Source organism: Mirounga leonina, unplaced genomic scaffold, assembly GCF_011800145.1.
Source record: "Mirounga leonina isolate KUSES-001 unplaced genomic scaffold, KU_Mleo_1.0 Mir_154, whole genome shotgun sequence".
Lineage (NCBI taxonomy): Eukaryota > Metazoa > Chordata > Mammalia > Carnivora > Phocidae > Mirounga > Mirounga leonina.
Genome location: NW_023270389.1, coordinates 57607278 through 57627749, shown reverse-complemented (window position 1 = coordinate 57627749; position 20472 = coordinate 57607278). Strand labels below are relative to the sequence as shown.

The 20472-nt window shown below is 47.0% G+C and overlaps 1 protein-coding gene across 4 annotated transcripts in view; it reads right to left on the bottom strand.

Moving 5' to 3' along the window:
• The window catches only part of GPR161 (G protein-coupled receptor 161), a 57999-nt gene that overhangs the window by 34448 nt on the left and 3079 nt on the right, over positions 1-20472 (bottom strand). The window contains exon 1 of one of the 4 annotated variants that reach the window (XM_035010902.1): positions 4736-5230. The exons of the other annotated variants lie outside the window; for them this stretch is intronic. The gene's annotated coding sequence lies outside the window, so the exon portion shown is untranslated. Of the gene's footprint in view, positions 1-4735; positions 5231-20472 lie in introns of those variants that run through there. 4 annotated transcript variants of the gene reach the window in all.

Sequence of the window (20472 nt, the reverse complement as noted above, 5' to 3'; positions counted from 1 at the left end):
TCTCTCTCGCTCGCTCTCTAAAAAAATAAATAAAATCTTTAAAAAAAAAAAAAGAAATTCTGTCATTGTTAAATAGGAGTGTTAACAATGTAAAAGAATAAAAAGAATAAAAACAGGATGCAAAAGTTCCAATCCAAAAGACAGGGAAAGGGGCGCCTGGGTGGCTCAGTTGGTTAAGCATCTGCCTTCAGCTGAGGCCAGGATCTCGGGGTCCTGGGATCGAGCCCCGCCTTAGGCTCCCTGCTCAGCGGGGAGCCTGCTTCTCCCTCTCCCCCTGCTCATGCTCTCTCTTGCTAGCACTCTCTCTCAAATAATCTTTAAAAAACAACAACAGCAACAACAACAAACAACAAACAAAAGACAGGGGAAAAAAATTAAGAAAGCACGACTGGTGAGTGTTACTCTCCAGTGGCCCTACAGCAGGCAGGCTTGTGAGGTGGAGGACCAAGAACCCAGGGCTGCCTGCTGAGCCCCAGGTCCTCTGGTCCAACCTTTCCCAGGAGGCAGAGGGGGGTGTGGGGACCAAAGAGCCGCCCAACCAGGGAAATCCAAAATCCCGGCCTCTGCCAGGAGGCCTACAGCAGGGAGGCACCAGCAAATCTCCCAGGGGTGTACCTTTAAAGAACAAGAGAGAGGGCTCAGATCGCCCCAGCCAGTGAAGGCGTCCTGGCAGGCAGCCAGCTTCCCCAGGCCCGACAAGCCCGGACCCATTGCATGGGAGCAAATTACGTGTGACTCACATCACCACCTGTGGGCCAGGTCTGCCTCCAGACACAAAGGTGGTTCAGAACTCCCACACTCACTGCGTCCTGCCTTGTGCTGCAACTTTGAGAAACAATGCAAGTATCCCCTGGCTGAGATGGGTTTTTTAAAAAAAAATTTATCTATTTACTTGTGAGAGAGAGAGAATGTGCAGGGGGATGAGGGGGCAGAGGGAGAGAAAGAATCTCCAGCAGACTCCCCGCTGAGTGTGGAGCCCAATGCGGGGCTTAATCTCACAACCCTGAGATCATGACCTGAGCCGAAACCAAGAGTCAGATGCTTAACCAGCTGAGCCACCCGGGCGCCCTGTCTGAGGATTTAATAAACATATCAGCAGTTATTCCTGACAGGTCACTGGGGAGGGCTGAATGTTCCCCCCTCCTCCTCCTTCCGTGGCTCGATGTAGCATGGACGCACGTCTTTCGGAGCTGCCTGGGCCCTCCTGGCCATTCCCAGAGACCGCAGACAGTCTGCTGGGTTAGCCTGCTGGCAACGACTTCAAGTCATTCAAAGCCAAATCGTGATTCTCAAGTAAGGGATCAGTATCATTCTGGGTTAAAAAGCAAGGCAACATTCTAGAATATTGAGACAGGTATCTACTGTTTTATAAACCCATCTGCGTGGTAATTTCCAAGAAGTAATTCTAGAAGTAATCTTCATCTGCAAAAACAGAATTACTACAATGTAAGGGTAGATTACCTCTCTTGTTTAATTGTGCAAATTTGGATATTTATGGTCTCACCTCCTCTTTCTACCTAGAACTCTGATTTTCCTCAAGGGCAGACTAGCTACCACAGGCTGGTAGGCCGAGGGAATACGGGCCCGGGGGCGCAGCAGCGGGCTGTCTTTGGCACTGAGGAGAGCACTCAGTGGCAAAGCTGAAGGAGTGATGGAGACGGGGACAGAGAGGGGTGAGGGGAGAGAGAACGCAATGAATCCATCCACAAACGCTGGTGGAATAATCTGAGACTGAATCATCTTGTTCTCCTCGGGCACCTTCACTGAGGCTAACTAAGCTGGGTTTCTGTCACTTGCAACTTGAAGAATCCCAACTAACACCCGGAGACGCATGGTCTGCATACAAAATGTCAAGACCCCACTTTTTTGGACGTTAGTACCGGGCACCTTCCCTTCTTCAAGGTTAGGCCGACTCCTTAGGCACAGCTCTGCCTTCCTCAGCCTCCTTCTAAAAACTTTACCCTCTTCTTCTTGTTGCAGACTCGTGGACTCTAGTACCGTGGACCCCTCGTATGGCAGCAGAGAGAAGCTTTTCACCCCCAGAGTTCGGTCTCTTTGGGATCAGGAGATCCGTGTCCCAGTCCACAAGCCACTACAAAGAAAAGGAGCACCCCCCTCCATGCCCCTGAGAAGTGAGGCCATCAAAGGGTCTCCCCGAGAGCCTACGGACAGCAGGCCCGGGCTCAGATGGCCGCTGGAGGCCGTGTTGGTCAGAAGGAAGCAGTTCTCCAGGTAGCTCTCTAACCAGGGGCTGCTGGACATGCCAGGACACACCTGTCCTCTCCTGAAGTCTTCTCTAGAAAAACAGGTTCTTTGGGCATAAGGTTCTCTTCTGACATTCTTAAATACACCTGAGGGGGGTGGTTCACTTTCTTCTCTGTGGCACCCACCTTTATGAGGAGCCGGAGCAGCCTGGAAGCTGGCAGCACCAGAGGCCCTCTACTAGAGAAATTAAATGCCCATCAAAGCCAGGCAGGCACAGAAGATACTCAAATAAGCCAGGTGAGGTCACGGTAGCCCTGTTCTGGCAATTCTCTCAGGGGCTCTTCATCTCGGCACCCCCAAGCACTTTATGCACGTCAGTCACCGGCTGGAGGGGCGGGGTGGGGTTGAAAGAAGGTTCTAATAACTACCTTGCTTTGCCCTAAGGGAACTGAGATCGACAGTAAGCCCCCACCACCTCCCACTACAAACCAGACCACACACCTTGTTGAGAGCCAGAGAGAGATGACAAGATCCCTGCGTGTCCTTCTCCATACTCTTGCCATCCTTCTGGGCACTCATGTGATCGTTGTCCCAAAGATGGCAGGTGCAGCAGGCTGGCCTCTGCAACCCCAGAGGGAGGCCCAGCCAGCCAGCCCAGAGTCCGTCCCCATGCGCAGTGCACTCTACTCTTGCCCCAACAAAGCCACCACAAACCTAGGAATGTCCTAGTTCCAAGCCTCTCACTTCACATGTAGAGCAGGTCTGAGCTCCGGTCTGCTTGGGAAAATGCACCACAGAAGGAAAAAAAGCTGCAGTCGGAACTGCAGACTGCCTTAAGTCCCCGACGGAGTTCTTGGTGGGCCAGTGGCAGAGACCTGGCTTTGGTCCCCTCTGCACGGACATTATCCACCTGAGTACCTCACTGCCCTTCACAACACCCTTCGGTAGAGACTAGAAGGCTGGAGCCGGGGGCTCTTCACGGACTGTGACCCTGTCCACGGTGAGTCTGCTTGATGTCTTCCCCAAACCAAGCCCTTGCTCCTTAGCACAGACACTTCCCAAGGCTTGGTCCTTGATCCATCCCTTTCTCCCTACACTCTTGAGAATCTCATCCATTTCCAGAGTGTTACTTAATTATTTTTAACTAATAATAAACAGTATTTGCAAAACACCGTGCAACATACAATGTGTCCTGACATGCATCATCTCCTTAGATCATCTGGGTAACTTTGAGAGGTAGGAATTAGGCTTCTCCCCATTTCAGAGAGGCAGCCTAACATACAGTTAAGAGCATGAACTCTGGAACGAGAGAGCCTGGGTTCAAATTCCAGCTCCACTACTTACTGGCTCTGTGACCTTGACGTGCTCCCTAAACTCTCTGGGCATGAGCTTTCCCTTCTGTAAGACGGGGACAATACTCTTGCGTAGGGTTGGGGGGAGAAGTCAACGAGTTAACATTTGTACAGTGCTTTAGAATAGTGTTTGGAACCACATTAAGTGTTTGTTAAATAAGTAAAATGGGGAAACTGAGGCTCAGAAAGGTTAAGTGCCTAGTTTTCGAGAACAGGTAGGAGCAGCTATATACAACTTGGCCCGATGGCCGTGAGGCTACCATCTGTCTTCAACCCACCCATTCACCACAGAAGATGCAACATGGTGTGAACTCACCTACACACCCGATTTCTCACCCACCAACCCCGTCACGGGCCCTCTGCTCCCGCCAACTGGGCTATGTGCTTCCATTTCCAATTTACTTTTGCTTCAACCCATCCTCCTCTCAGAATACTCTCCCTGTTTATAGAATGGCTAAAGATTTATGGAGTCTAAAATATGTTACTGATCTATTGGTCTAATGACTTTATTGAAAGAGGGAAAGAAACAAATAAATGGGGGAGCAGGGAGACTGAAGCCTAAGAAACGAACAAAAAATATACCAAGTCACGACACAGAATCTGGCAATGATTTCTTGGACAGGACACCAAGGGCACAGGCAAAAAAAAGAAAAAAAAGACAAACTGGACTTCGTGAAGATTTTAAGAATCCATACATCCAAAGGTACTATCCACAGAATATAAAGGCAACCCACAGAATGGGAGAAAATGTTTGCAGATCACATATCTGATTAGGGATTACTATTTAGACTATATTAAGAACTCCTAAAATTCAAGACTAACCTAAAAAAAAACCTGTGTCCAAAAAAGAGATGTAAATGGCCAACAGGTACATGAAAAGATGCTTAACATCACTGAGCATTAAGAAAAGCAAATAAAACTACAAAGAGATATCATCTCATACTCATTAGAATGGCTGCTATAAGAAAACAAAACAAAACAGAAAACAACCAGCGTTGGTGAGGATGTGCAGAAATAGAGCCCTTCTTCACTGTTGGTGGGAATGTACTGACAAAGCCGCTGTGGAAAACAGCATGAAGGTTTCTCAAAAAATTAAATATTGAATTACCATACAATCCAGCAGTTCCACTTCTGGTTATAAACCCAAAATAATGAAAAGCAGGGTCTTGAAGAAATACCTGTACACCCATGTTCCCAGCAGCATTATTCACACTAGCGAAAACGTGGAAGCAACCCACGTGTCCACTGAGTGACGAATGGATACGCAAAATACGGTACACCGACACGATGGAGTACTGGAGGCTGTGACGTAGGCTCCAACATGGATGAACCTGGGGGACGCTATGAGGAGTGGAATAAGTCAGTCACAGAATGACAAATACTGGATGATTCCACTTACATGAGGAGCTCAGAGTAGTCAAAATTCTAGAGATAGAATGAAGAACGGTGGACGCTAGGAGCTGAGGGGGGGGGGGGTTGGTTAATGGGTTCAGTTTTACCAGATGAGGAGAGTTCTGGAGATGGATGGCAGGAATGGTTGCACAATGTGAATGGAGTCGATACCACTGATTTGTGCACTTAACCACAGCTCAGATGGCAAGTTTCATGTTAAATTTAAAAAAAAAAAGTTGAAAAACCTATTTATCAGGGTTCCTTCTCTTGAACGCCTCTCCCCACAGGGTTTGGAGAGTCACCAAGTGAAGGCAGTAGCTATCTTCCCCACGGGCGGCATCTGGAGTAACCCCCACTCCCCACCCCCACACACCCCCACACACCCCGGCCGGCACCAGCCGACGGAGCAGCCTGGATGAGTCCTCACCAGCTCCTCGTCCAGCACGGGCTCCCAGGCTGAGCACACGACGTGAAACCATGCGTCGTGTGGCACCCTCCCCGGAAGCCACGGTCAAACAAAACTCAGCTCTCTGTTCCTCAAACCTCTCTGTTGCAGTGTTTGTCGTGCATGTTGGGAGGATGTGAGGAACACCCCGTACTAAGCCAGCTGAACTCGGCGCCATGGATCGTCTGCTGAATTTTTCCAAAGGGCCCCTGGCCTCGTCCCAGGCCGCCGTCAGCAACAGCGAAGGCCGCCAGCATTCCCCCTGGTGCTTCCCGGTCCATGTGGACGGGGCCGGGCCATTTCAGCCCCCGGAAAGTCCACAGACCACCAGCTGCAGTCATGAGCGAGACAGCTCTCCAGGGGAGAGTCCTAAGTCCCCAGGGAAAAGCGCTTTAGGAAAAGGCAGGGCAAGCAGCATGGGCTGACCGCAGCTCTCCGGGGAAGCGTTAGCACCCTGAAGGTCCAGCCAGACCGGACTAGAGGGCGTGCTCTTCCAGCTGCGCACAAGGCAGCGATCTCCCCTTTGCCAGGCCACTGGACGCCCCAGCCTGGACCACGTGACCGCCCTGGGTGGAAGAAGAGCAGGAACACTAGCTCTTCCAGGGCAGGCGTGGAAAAGCCCCCACCACGCAGGCCCGTGGCCATCCTGCCTAGAACTGGGATCCCAGCATGCAAGGCTGGGTCAGACCAGGTCAGAACGGCCCCAGGCTGTTCCAAATTCCCTGCTGCTGCTGCCAGACGTGGGGGTGGCGGACCAAGGGTCCAGTCAGGATCCCCTGCTCGGGCAGACAGAAAGAAGCCAATGCCACTCCCCAGAGCTCCCGACTCATACGTCCAAGTGGCTACTCGACATCTCCAGTCGGATGTCACAAGCATGGCAAGCCTGGCATGTCCGCAACCAGACGTCAGCTCTCTCAGACCTGCCCTTTCCACATTCTTCTTCATGTCACGTTATGGTTCCTCCATCCTCCCAGTGGCTCAGACCCTAAACTCGGGAGTCATTCCTGACTCCTCATTTTGTCTCACAGCTCCTCTCTGGTTCATCAGCAAATCTATGTGCTCTAATTTTGACAAGTTTCTAGAATTCAACTATGTTTAACTATCTCTGCTACCATCACTCTGGTCCAGGCTACGTTGTATCTTCTCTAGATTATTAAAATACCTTCCTCACTAGCTTACCTGCATCTACCACTGCCCCCATCCTCAACGCAGCAACCACAATGAGCCGGTTCAAACAGAGGTCCAAACAAATGAACAAGTCACTGCTTTATTCATAACCCCAAAAGGACTCCCGTATCACTCAGAATAAACTCTGCAGTTTCCCACATGATCTAGCTCTCCATTACTGCTCCAACCTCGTAATAAAAACTGCTTTTTACACCCACTCCAACCACACTGGCTTCCTCACTATTTCACAGATACATCAAGCATGCACCCACCTCAGGGCCTTTGCACTTGCTGTTTCCTATGCCTGGAATGCCCTTACCCCAGATATATTTGGCGGCTGCTCTCCCACTTCCTTTAGGTTTTAACTTAAACCACCTTTTTGGCAAGGCCCTCCCAGCCCACACCACCTTTTATACCCCTCTCCAACACTTCGTGGCTCCACTCCCTTCCTTACTTTTTCTTAGTGCAGATGCACGTACTTATTTATCTTATTAATGCCCTTCTCTCCCACAAGACTGTATGCTTCATGAGTGCAAGGAATTCTGCTCTGCAAATTTCTTTGCCAGCACCTAGAACAGCAACTGACAAATAAGAGGTACCCAACAGATGTGATGAATGATTGAATACATGAATGAACCATGGGACCCTGGGCATCCTGGCACACTAGTTGGTTTTTGCTCTGCAAACGTAGCAGATGCTCTTCACCATCCAGTCATTATCCCTTTCCCCTCTCAACAGAACTCTGGCTTGACGCAGGGCACTAAATATGCCTACAAAAAACAGACTCACTGTACAGAGCTTGGGCGGCCGTCAGACCCAGTTCCAGTCAACAGAAGTCTACAACGTGACGAAGGCTATTCGTTTCCCGATAAATGGGGACACACTCAGCTATGGCTTCTGCCCTTTTTCCTTTCCCCTCTCTCCTGGCTGGAACTCAAACCCAAGCTTCCAAATGAGGCAGCCACCTTTTGACCAGGTAGCTGGAAGTCCCACGCAATCCGAGCAGGAAGACTAAAGCCCAAACCACATGTCGAACTGTGAAGCCGCTGTGCCCAGCCATGCTAGTCAACCCCTTTCTGGTTAAGTCCTTGTCGTACAGTTTCCCTTCCATGCTAGCCAGCCCCAGTTTCCCTTCCATGCTATGTAGAGCAACGTTAACCTGATACACAGGGCGAAGGGGGGAGGAGAGACGCAGAGGAAGGCGAACCGTGCTGTGGGGTCTTCGTTCATATGCATCCTCCTCTCCCATCTACCCAGGCCCCTGCCCCTCGGCCCCACAGTGAGCCTAACTCGCTCGCCCTTTACCATGATAACTACAGAATCAAAGACTCTAATCGTTAGGAAGAGAGGGCTTCCAGTAAGGACTTCTCTTCCAAAAATGCACTAAAACCTGGGCTAATCCTTGGAAATGCCTCATTCTGGATAGCTGACTTTTATGAATTGGTGGGGGTTTTCCACCTTAAAATATCAAAACTCTTTATTTTAAGCCTTTAAGCAAAATTATGAAAATCTATCATACATTTCTCTACATTTTAAAACAAACCATACAAAACAATGATTTTTCACGATTCAAGGTCATTAAGTACCGAGATAAATGGAATTCTGACTTGGGAAAGACCTTAGAGATGAATTCTAAGGCACCTGCTTTCTTCTGAAAGATCAGGGAAGACGGCTGTGCTCGTCAGAGTCACTGGGAGAGCGGATTTCCACCGCAGGGCTGCAAACAGGGATTCCCTCCAGTTGGATCAGGGCGACGGTATATCCTTTCACACCGAATGTGCCTTTATTTCCTTCTTATACTTTCTCTGCCACTTTTGTCAACTTTCAGCTTCCCCTTTTCCCTATACAAAGTACACTTATCTATAGTTTTCCTCGTGGAACTTGTTAAAGGTCTTTTTTTAATTTTATTATGTTATGTTAGTCACCATACATCATTAGTTTTTGATGTAGTGACCCACGATTCATTGTTTTCGTATAACACCCAGTGCTCCATGCAGTACATGTCCTCCTTAATACTCATCACCGGGCTAACCCTTCCCCTCATCCCCTCCCCTTTAAAACCCTCAGTTGGCTTCTGAGTCCACAGTTTTTCATGGTTCGTCTCTCCCTCCGATTTCCCCCCCTTCATTTTTCCCTTCCTTCTCCTAATGTCCTCCATGCTATTCCTTATGTTCCACAAATAAGTGAAACCATGTGATAATTGACTTTCTCTGCTTGACTTATTTCACGTAGCATAATCTCCTCCAGTCCCATCCATGTTGATGTAAAAGTTGGGTATTCATCCTTTCTGATGTCTCAGTCATACTCCATTGTATATATGGACCACACCTTCTTTATCCATTCATCTGTTGAAGGGCATCTCGGCTCTTTCCACAGTTTGGCTATTGCAGACATTGCTGCTATGAACATTGGGGTGCATATGGCCTTCTTTTCACTACATCTGTGTCTTTGGGGTAAATACCCAGGAGTGCAATTGCTGGGTCATAGGGTAGCTCTATGTAAAGCAAAGGAGCACATCAGTGCAAAGATCTCCAAGTACGGCCTCGGTCATATAAAGGTCATTTCCTCCTGTGCCTTTGGGGAGGGTTGATTTTCGACCTCTCAACACTCTGCCATGCAAGTGACATAGGAACTGTTGCATATTCTGGAAAAACAGGGACCCCTGAAACACCTCTGAGCTCAGCATCTGATTTTAGTATTTTTTAAGAAGTAAGAGGGAGGAGCGCCTGGGTGGCTCAGTCGTTAAGCGTCTGCCTTCGGCTCGGGTCATGATCCCAGGGTCCTGGTATCGAGCCCCGCATCGGGCTCCCTGCTCGGTGGGAAGCCTGCTTCTCCCTCTCCCACTCCCCCTGCTTGTGTTCCCTCTCTCGCTGTGTCTCTCTCTGTCAAATAAATAAAATCTTAAAAAAAAAAAAAGTAAGAGGGAAACTGCTGAATCTAAAAGCAAAATCGTTGAGCCCCACTAGATTTTATACCACCAGGAAACTGGCTATGTAAGTGCAGACTTACATATATATACTGAAGATGTAACATTATAATTTCCCAAAGGCCAAGCCTAGAAAATGCAAACTTCTTGAAGAGACTACAAGCACATTTGCAGACGGTATCTGTGCAGGCCTGCGTAAGAAGGCAGAGAGTGCTACTAGTTCTTGGCTACCTTGATTTCCTCTATAAGCTATCCTATCACACATCCTCGAAGTCACGCATTCCCAAACTGTGGATGGCAGTTCACTGTCTGTAGACCAAACAAATAACGTCTTGCACACATGGAAACTACTATTCTTCAGCCTATAGATGCTGGTGTGGTCAATAAAACTAAAAATCACTTTTCACGTGGTTATTGATTCAAAGCAGCTTTTTGTAATTAAGCATTTTCTCCAGCTGAGGTGGTATTAAAAGGGGATATGCAGCCTGAGGAAAGCTTGGAGTTCACTACCAGAAGCCATGCTAGCCTGCCCTCCTTGTTGCCACTTATATAAATAACAACTACCTCAAGGTCCACCTTAACAGCAAAATGCTGAAGAAAACTTTCTGGAACATTCCACCTTCACGGTGACCTTTACTACCTCTTACTAGCTACAGTTTTCCCTTTACATTTTAGTTATTCTGTCAGACACGCATGTGTTAGCACAAGTTTTTATTTTAGATGAGGATACTTACTCCTCCAGAAAACTTACTAATTCTTCCTCAGTTTCCCCTTTGAATTCCCAACAGCACTTTGCATGTGGGAGAAACTATCTTATATGCCCCCTACTCTTTAATATCTATGTCAATCTGATACTCAATATAAAAAAGTTTTTGGAATCTTGACCGAACCTAGGTTTGAATTTCATATGACCTGTGCGTGTCTCCTAACATCTCTGAGCTTCAAATTCTCCATGAGGAAAGAGAGAGTGAAATTAACCTCCTTTATGTGATTGTCAAGAGGAATTTATGACCTAGCCATAGAAGCTAGGCAATAAAAAGAAATAAAAGCCAGCCAAATTGCAAAGGAAAAAGTAAAACTGGGGGCGCCTGAGTGGCTCAGTCAGTTAAGCATCTGCCTTCAGCTCAGGTCATGATCCCAGGGTCCTGGGATCGAGCCCCTCATTGGGCTCCCTGCTCAGTGGGGAGTCCGCTTCTCCCTCTGCCTGCCACTCCCCCTGCTTGTGTGCACTCTCTCTCTCTCCCTCTCTGTCAGATCAAAAAAAAAAAAAAATCTTAAATGAACTAATGAATGAATTCAGTAAAGTCTCAGTATACAAAATTAATATACAGAAAGCAGTTGCATTTCCATTTCTATACACTAATAAGAACTATCAAAAAGAGAAATGAAGGGGTGCCAGGGTAGCTCAGTCAGTTAGGTGTTCAACTCTTGATTTCGGCTCAGGTCATGGTCTCAGGGTCGTGAGATTGAGCCCCATATTGGGCTCCACACTGGGTGTGTAGCCTGCTTTGGATTCTCTCTCTCCTTCTTCCTCTGCCCCTCCTCCCCACCCCACTTGCGCACTCTCTCTCTCTAAAAAAAAAGAGATTAAGAAAATAATCCCATTTATAATTGCATCAAAAATAATAAGATACCTAGTAATAAATTTAACCAAGGAGGTGAAAGACTTGTACTCTGAAGACTATAAAACACTGATGAAAGAAACATCTTCAGATGACACAAATAAATGTAGAGATGTACCATGCTCATGGACTGGAAGAATTAATATTGTTAAAATGTCCCTACCACCCAAAGCAATCTACAGATTCAATGCAATCCCCATCAAAATACTACCAATTTTTTTTTTCATTTTTCACAGAACTAGAAAAAAGAATCCTACAATTTGTATGGGACCACAAAAGACCCCAAACAGCCAAAGAAATCTTGAGAAAGAAGAAAGCTGAAAGCATCAATCTCCCTGATTTCAAACTATACCACAAAGTACAATAATCAAAACAGTATGGCACTGGTATGAAAACAAACACACAGATCAGTGGAACAGAACAGAGAGTCCAGGGGAGCCTGGGTGGCTCAGTCAGTTAAGCATCCAACTCTTGATTTCAGCTCATGACTTCAGGGTCATGAGATAAAGCCCCAAGCTGAGCTCCATGCTCAGCGTGGAGCCTGCTTAAGATTCTCTCTCTCCCTCTCCCTCTGCCCCTCCCCCCACTCTTGCTTTCTAAAAAAAAAGAATAGAAAGCCCAGAAATAAAACTTCACATATATGGTCAATTAATCTATCACAGAGGAGACAAGAACATACAATGGGGAAAAAGCAGTCTCTTCAATAAATGATGCTGGGAAAACTGGACAGCAACATGCAAAAGAATAAACTGGACCACTTTCTGACACTGTACACAAAAATTAACTCAAAATGGATGAAGGATGTAAATGTGAGAACTGAAACCATAAAACTCCTTGAAGAAAACACAGGCACTAAGCTCTTTCACACTGGTCTAAGCAGTATCTTTTTAAACCAGGTACATCAAGTTAAGTACGTGGGAATACATCAAAAAAGCTTCTGCACAGCAAAGGAGACCATCAACAAAACGCAAAAGCAACCTAATGAATGAAAAAAGATATTTGCAAATCATCAAGGGGTTAATATCCAAAATATGTAAACACAACTTAATATCAAAAAAAACAAACAACCTGATTTAAAAATGGGCAAAGGACTTGAATAGACATTTTTCTGAAGACAAAATGCAGATGGCCAATGGGCACATGAAAATATGCTCATCATCACTTACCATCAAAGAAATACAAATCAAAACTGCAGTGAGATATCACCTCACACCTGTCACACTGGTTTGTATCAAAAAAAGAAAGAAAAGAAAAAGAAAGAACATAGGGACAGCCGGGTGGCTCAGATGGTTAAGCATCTGCCTTCAGTTTAGGTCGTGATCTCAGGGTCCTGGGATCAAGTCCTATGTCAGGCTCCTTACTCAGTGGGGAGTCTCCTTCTCCCTCTCCCTCTTCCTCTCCCCTCTGCTCATGCTCTCTCTCTCTCAAATGAATAAATAAAATCTTAAAAAAAAAAAAAGACAAAAATACAAGTGTTGGTTAGGATGTGGAGTAAGAGGAACCTCTGCACACTGTTGCTGGGAATGCAAGCTGGTGCAGCCACGATGGAAAACAGTAGAGGTTCCTCAAAAAATTAAAATAGTATGACTACTACCACACGATCCAGTAATTCTGCTTTGGGGTATTTATCTGAAGAAAATGAAAACACCAATTCAGAGAGAAATATGCACCCCTATGTTCACTGCAGCATTATTTACAATTGACAAGATATGGAAACAACCCAAGTGTCTATCCATAGACGAATGGAAAGAAGATGTGGTATATACACTATGGAATATTCCTCAGCCATAGAAAACAATGAAATCTTGCCATTTGAGACAACATGGATGGACCTAGAGGATATTATCTACATGAAGTAAGTCAGAGAAAGACAACACAAAATTTCACTTACATGTGGAATCTAAAAAACAAAACAAACAGACTCACAGACACAGGGTGGGTAGAGCTGTGGGGGTAACTGGTGAAGGGGATGAAGAGGCACAAACTTCTCGTTACGAAGTAAGTAAGTCATAGGGATGTGATGTACGGCATAGGGAATACAGTCAGTAATACTGTAATAACATCTGTTATGCTGTATGTATGCTGTATGCTGTATTGTATGTATGTATGGACAGTATGCTGATGGACAGTAAGTAGAGTTATGGTGGGGTCTGTATGCTGATGGACAGTAAGTAGAGTTATGGTGGGGTCATTTTCTAACAGAAAAAAGGGAATTTACAAGGAAGCGTGTGAAAGCAGGTAGCTGAGTGGCTGTCAGAGGATAAATTCAAAAAATGTTTAAGATATATAAGACCTGAAAAGAAAACTCCATTCTTCGTTTCCCCTTCAAATTTTAACAAAAGCCAAAGAGATTTCTTTTTTTTTTTTTAATTTTATTTATTTGTCAGAGAGAGAGAGACACACACAGAGAGAGAGCACGCACAAGCAGGGGGAGAGGCAGGTAGAGGGAGAAGCAGACTCCCCATGAAGCAAGGAGCCTGATGCGGGACTCAATCCCAGGACCCCGGGATCATGACCTGAGCCAAAGGCAGATGCTCGACCTACTGAGCCACCCAGCCGTCCCAAAAGCCACAGAGATTTCATTCGACGACTTCAGTGGATGACACAGAAGAGAAAGAATGCACAGCAAGGGCCCGCAGATGGAAGCATCTGGGACTCCATGAGGGGCCCAGGGCTCCAGGACTTGAACCTCACTGTTTGGTCACCCCAGGAAAGGGCTCCTGCCCAGAAGTGAGCCGCTTCAGTGACCAGCAAGGCGGGCCTCCTGCCCAGTGGGGGTGGCAGGCACTCAGCGGACCGGCTGACGGGGAAATACACCTCCACCCGCGATGAGGGTGATGTTCCATGCACACCACCCCTACCCTGAAAGAGCAAATCTCATCTTTTTTAAGGTAAGCAGTATCAGGATGGCTGGGGAAGGTCTGAAAATGTCCATGCAGAAGACTTTAGATCACAATCAAACCCAATCACTACCCCAGTCCCCAATATTCTACATCAGTGGTTCTCAAAGGAAGGGAGCTTCTGTCCCCCCTCCCCCACCTCAGGGAGAAGTCTCTGGAAATGCCCAGGGACATTTTTAGTTGTCACATCTCAGGGGACAGCACTGTCATGTAAGGCCAAGGCCACTGCTAAACACCCAGGATGCACAGAACAGCCCCGCACAACAAATTATCCAGCCCAAAATGTCAGCAGTGCGGAGGCTGAGAAATCCTGTTCTATAGGAGCACTGTAGTTCATTCTACTTTTTACTGTATATACTTAACAAACAGATCGAAGGAAAGTAAAACAACTCCCTCCATAAAACATACACACACACGTGCTCCAAGAAGAGATGGAAACTATGCTGGGAATAAGACTAAGACTACTTCTGGGCGCCTGGGTGGCTCAGTTGGTTAAGCGACTGCCTTCGGCTCAGGTCATGATCCCGGAGTCCTGGGATCGAGTCCCACATCGGGCTCCCGGCTCAGCGGGGAGCCTGCTTCTCCCTCGGACCCTCCCCCCCTCATGTACTCTCTCTCTCTCTCATTCTCGCTCTCTCAAATAAATAAATCTTTAAAAAAAAAAAAAAGACTAAGACTACTTCTATCACAAGATAAACAATGCTATTATGTCAATTGGTTTCTACCCTAAACTATTTGTTTTATTCATTATCCTCCTAGAGCCCAGCGAATGAATTAAACTCATATTGCTAAAATTGAAAATGTTATTTTTCAATGTTTTAAAGTAGTATCACTTCTGAATCCTTTTTTTTCTGATGACCGTATCTGAGACAGATGCCATCATAAAAAGCCCTGAGGAATAAAGGGTGTCATCCCCTCCCCGCCTTACCACACTGCCACTGGTTCCTGGATACTCCGGGCTTCCCCCTTCCCATCCCTCACTCGGCTACCCCTAAAAAAGGTTTCCTGAATACCTACACTGTGCCAAGCCACTGGGACACAGCTCTGAGCGAGGTACCAAAATCTCTCCTCTCCTGGAGCTCACACTCATGGGGGAGGGGACACAGACAGTAAACAAGCAGGCACCAAATATACAAAATAATTCCGGATAGTGGTAGATAGCATGAAGAAAGATTCAGCAGGGTGAAAGGAGAAGGAATGGGTGGGTGGGGGGTGTGGGTAGTCAGGAGATCTCTCCCAGGTGACATTTGATCAGAGCAGAAAACAATGCAAAGGAATTTCAGGCCAAGGGAAAAGCCTGTGCAAAGGCCCTGAGGCAGAATGGTGATAAGGCTGGGGAGAAGTGGAAGAAAGGGGAACAGCAGACCACCTAGAGTCAGGGGCAGATGACTTCACAAAGGGCACCAGGACCATGGTGAGCAGTGTGGATAAGAGCCCATGCGTGACAGAGACCCCTGGAGCAAAATGGTTGACATGTTTTAAAAGGGTCACTCTGCTGCTGAGTCAAGAGTGCACGTAGGGGGAGCGTGGCGGCAGGGACACCAGCGAGGAGGTGGCTGCTGTAGCCCAAGTGGTAGCTGAAAAGCTTGGACCAGGGTTAATGAGGGTTAACGAGGGGGTTTGAAGTGATCAGCTTCCTTAATCGCCAACATTTCAGGGCTCTTGAGGCCCCAGGAACAACTCAGCATAGCTGTGTTATCTTACAGACCATGAAACTGAAGCCCAAAGAGTTAAGTGAGTTACTTAGCCACACACGTAATTACTGGTAGAGCCCAGATGTCCTGACTGCCCTCCCTACACCTTGGCCCTTCCTGGTCAGCCCCAGGCCTGGCTGGGGTAGGAAGCTGAGCCTCTAGAAGGCAGTCCTAGTCAGGTGTAAAATAAATGACTGTCCTTGCTTCAAGCAAGGATGACCTCCTCACCAAATCCAATGCACCCTTCCTTGAGCTCTCGGCAGCACCTGATGCCCTAGACCGACTTTATTTTCTTCTGAGACTCCCTCTGCCCATGGCCCCCCCCGCTGCGGCTCTCCCCTGCCTCTCCCTCCTTCATTCCTTGCCAGTCTTGCTTACCTGGAGCTCTCCTGCCGTCAGCACGGCTGCTCCCCAAGGGGCCCCTGCTGCGCTACTTCTCCCTCTCCCATCTACAGAGGAAACCGTTTCCCTCCTCTACATCCCTTTGCTCTGGGAGCTGTCCCCCAGTTTCCTCTGGAGAGTCACCCTTTCCAGACCTGCAGTCCGTGCGCCTTCATGGATAGGACACATGATTCATTCCTCGCCAACCAGCACATTCCAACTCCCTCTGACCCACTCAGTTTATGAGACGTGAGGGCCTGCTGCTGGGGTGGCTGGGGGAAAGACGGCTCCCCTCTCCCCCTGGATTTGAACCTGCAGCCTCCCCTAGCCATCTCGAGGGGAGAGCCTGAGACAAGAGCAGCTAAGAAAATGAGTCCTGATAGAATCGTTTGAACCTGGAACCCATGCCTGAAGCCAGACACGCTCCTGAGCTTTTTAGGGATGGGAGCCAGTAACTTTCCTTTCTGCTTCAGCCAATGTGAACTGGATTTTCTACCTCTTGGAAAAGGAAGAGTCCCACTTGATACCTAGCATCTCTCTCTGTGCACTCTCTATACCCACTTGAACAGTGATGACTCCAAAATCTCCATCCAGATCCCGGACAACCCTTTGGAGTTCCAGATTCATATCCGCCCACCCAGCAGATGTTTTCTCCCACCTGTCACACCCAGGCACCTCAGCCAGAACATGTGCAAAATGGAATTCATCATCAATGCTTCTACCATCTCTTGCTAGTCTTCGTGTTTTTCACCATCCTAGAAAAAGCATCACCCCCCGCCCAAATCACTCAAGACGGAAACCCGGGACATCAGAGAGCATTCTTGCCAGGTAATCCTGATGGGGCTAAGACCCCGACTGCCATTTTCTGAGTGTGTGACCTTGGGGAGATGAATGAACATATCTGAGCCTTGGATTTTCATATGGACTTGCTTGTTTCTATGAGATGCTGTATGTGAAGCAATCAGTGTTGGTTGGTCGGTTCCATTCCTTATCACAGACATCTAGTGCATCCCTAAATTCTAACTCAAAACTTCATGGTCACTGCCATTACCCTTGCTGGCAGCCTCCCCATCTTTCTCCTCGATGACTACCAGACATTTCTATCTCATCTTCTCACCTTTGCCCCCCCCCACTCCTCCCCAGAGTTGCTGGACAATCGACTCCTAACCAGCCTGGTCATACCCTGCCAGGTTCATCCACCTGCACAACATGCTCATTTGCAAGCCCCTCCACTGTGGCTCTCTAAACACCCAGGGCTGTTCTCCAGTTTTGTGATTTGGCACAGCAATGTCCACTGAGAATGCCCATTCTCCCTCTTCTCCCACCCAGGGGAGAACTCATCCTCAAGACTTGATGAAAAAAGTCCCCCTAAAAATGAAAGAAAATAGAGATCCCACATTGCCTAACGAGGCTCACAGACAAATTCAAACCCTGCCTTCCCTGTTGTCCGAGAGCAGGGAACATGGAAAAAGGCAGAAGAAAAGAAACAGCAATGTAAAATATTTTTTCAAGATTTTATTTATTTGACAGAGAGAGAGAGAACACAAGAAGGTGGAGTGGCAGGCAGAGGGAGAAGCAGGCTCCCCGTTGAGCAGGGAGCCTGATGCGGGACTCAGTCCCAGGACCCTGGGATCATGACCTGATCCAAAGGCAGCCGCTTAACTGACTGAGCCACCCAGGTGCCCCAATAATGTAAAATATTTTTAAATGAAAAAAAGCAAAGAAAGAATAGAGAGGAAAGAGAAAATATAAGAATGGTTAATCTTGAGACAGGAGAGGGCTTCCTAAGCAGGACAGAAAACTTGAGGCCCACAGAAAAGTGATACAGATTCAGCCACGTAAAAAGTCATCACTTCTGCACATCACAATAAGCAAAGCTGGGGAAGAAAACATAAAAGGCAAGAGATCTGATTTATTAACAAGAAAAGAATTAAATTCCAGAATTTAGAAAGAGCCTCAAGAATTGATGAAATCACAAACAACTCAACAGAAAAACTGGAAAAGGATTTCATGGGACAATTTGGAGGAGTGTAAATTGATTAACTTTTTTTTTTTTAAGCGTAAACTTGGGAGAACCTAAAATGCATAGTACTTTGATCGGGAATGGTCTCCAAGATGTAGGCTAATTTTTTAAAACTCCATAAGCAGAATAGGGTAGCAGAATGGTATGCTTTTCTGCACAATCCCAGATTACAATAAACAAAGGGAATTCTGCTTAAATAATTTTTTAAAAGATTTTATTTATTTATTTATTTGAGAGAGTGAGAGAGAAAGCACACAAGCAGGGGCAGAGGAAGAGGGAGAAGCAGACTCCCCGCAGAGCAGGAAGCCCTATGTGGGGCTCAATCCCAGGATCCTGGGATCATGACCCGAGCCGAAGGCAGACAGATGCCACCCAGGCGCCCCTGCTTAAATAAATGGGGTTTGTGTGTGTGTGTGTGTGTGTGTGTTTTAAGATTTTATTTATTTGAGAGAGAATGAGCGAGAGAGAGAGAGCACAAGCTGGGGGGAGGGCACAGAGAGAGGGAGAAGCAGACTCCCCATTGAGCAGGGAGCCCAACCTGGGGCTCAATCCCAGGACCCCAGGATCATGACCTGAGCCGAAGGCAGATGCTCCAATGAATGAGCCACTCAGGCGCCCCTTAAAATAACATACCCTTCGGCTCACCAGCTTCACTGGTAGGAATAAGTTTTATCCAGAAATACTCTCATGTACACAGAGATGTGTGTTCACTACAGCATTATGTGTAAGTGAGAAAGTTGGAATCAATCTAAGGGCCCATAAATAGGGGATTGTTAAATGAATTATGGTGAATCTATACTATGAAATACTATGCAGCCATTAAAAAGAATGGAGTAGATCTATATTCTTTGTTCTTTTTTGTCTTTTAAAGATTTCACTTATTTCAGAGAGAGAGGGAACAAGCAGGAGGGAGGGGCAGAGGGAGAGGGAGAAGCAGACTCCCTGCTAAGCAGGGAGCCCGACTCGGGGCTCGATCCCAGGACCCTGAAATCATGACCTGAGCCGAAGGCAGACCTCAACCGGCTGAGCCACCCAGGCACCTCTTTATTTATTTATTTATTTTTAAGTAATCTCTACACCTAACGTGGGGCTTAAACTCATGATCCCGAGATCAAGAGTCACACGCTCCACCAACTGAGCCAGTCAGGCGCCCCTATGTTTTTGATATTGGAAGACATCCAAGTCCCATTTTTAAGTCAAAAAAGTAAGTCAGAGAGCACACAATAATATATGATCCCCATTTATGTATTTTTAAAAGCATATTCAATATATTAAGGCTGGTCCCAAAGTTGGAAAGGCAGATAATATTTTTATCATGTTTTAGAGTGTAGTATCAATAAACTATGTATTACATAGTCACCTGTACTTCCAGACTTGGTTGACATATACTCAGGCGCTGAAGAAGACCTAGAAAATACTACACTTACAGTGGTTCCCTCGCAGGTGAGGAGAGGGAATGAAAGAGAAGTGGAGGGAATTTTATTTTCCTATACATTTTTCCATTTTAAAAAAATCTTTTATAATAATTCATGTTTTTTTAAAAAGTTACTACATTCTAAGCATGCTTTGCAGTATTCATCCCAGGTCACAGGTTTATAAATGGCAGAGGTGTGTGCAGGCTGCCTGACTTCAGATAGTGCTCTTGATGCAGTGCTCTCTCACCTGCTACTTGAGTAAAAACCAAACCCAAACCCAAATCTGATGTGCCTCCTCCTGTTTCACCCCAGCTCACATAGAAAACACCTTCCTTTATGCTCCCAGCTTCCCTGAACAGATCTGCCCCGAATGCCTGCTGGGCACGTAACTGGCCGAGGGAAAGATACCACCCGGTTGTAAGCATTCTTCTGGTGGAAGACTAGAATCAGATGAGATTAGCACTGACTGAATGAATGAAGGCCTGAGTCATAAAGTCAACCCTTCCTCCGAACTCCAGGCAGCACCAATCGCTATCTCCAGTTTTGTTGATGTTTTTTGTTCTCAAAGAAAAACAGCTAGAAGACACCACTCCTCCCTTCCAGTCATGCTTTATTGCATCTCAGAATGACAAGTGCCTCCTAAGGTCTAACCCAGAGGTTGCAAGCTAGCAGTCTGCAGGCAACAATCAGCCTGCACACATAATTTGGTGGCCCTGCCCATTTTGAAAACTGTTCTGAATTAGTTGCCAACTTTAAAAACATGAGATTTTCTTCCCATAAAAATTTACAGCTCCCCCCCGCCCCCGCCCACAAATTCAGGTCAAGCAACAACGTGCTGGAGCACTGTTGTACCTGCACCTGTCTCTTTATAGGGAGGCATGCTCCCAGCCCCCCCTCCCTCCACTCCCCCCCCCCCCCCCCCCCCCCCCCCCCCCCCCCCCCCCCCCCCC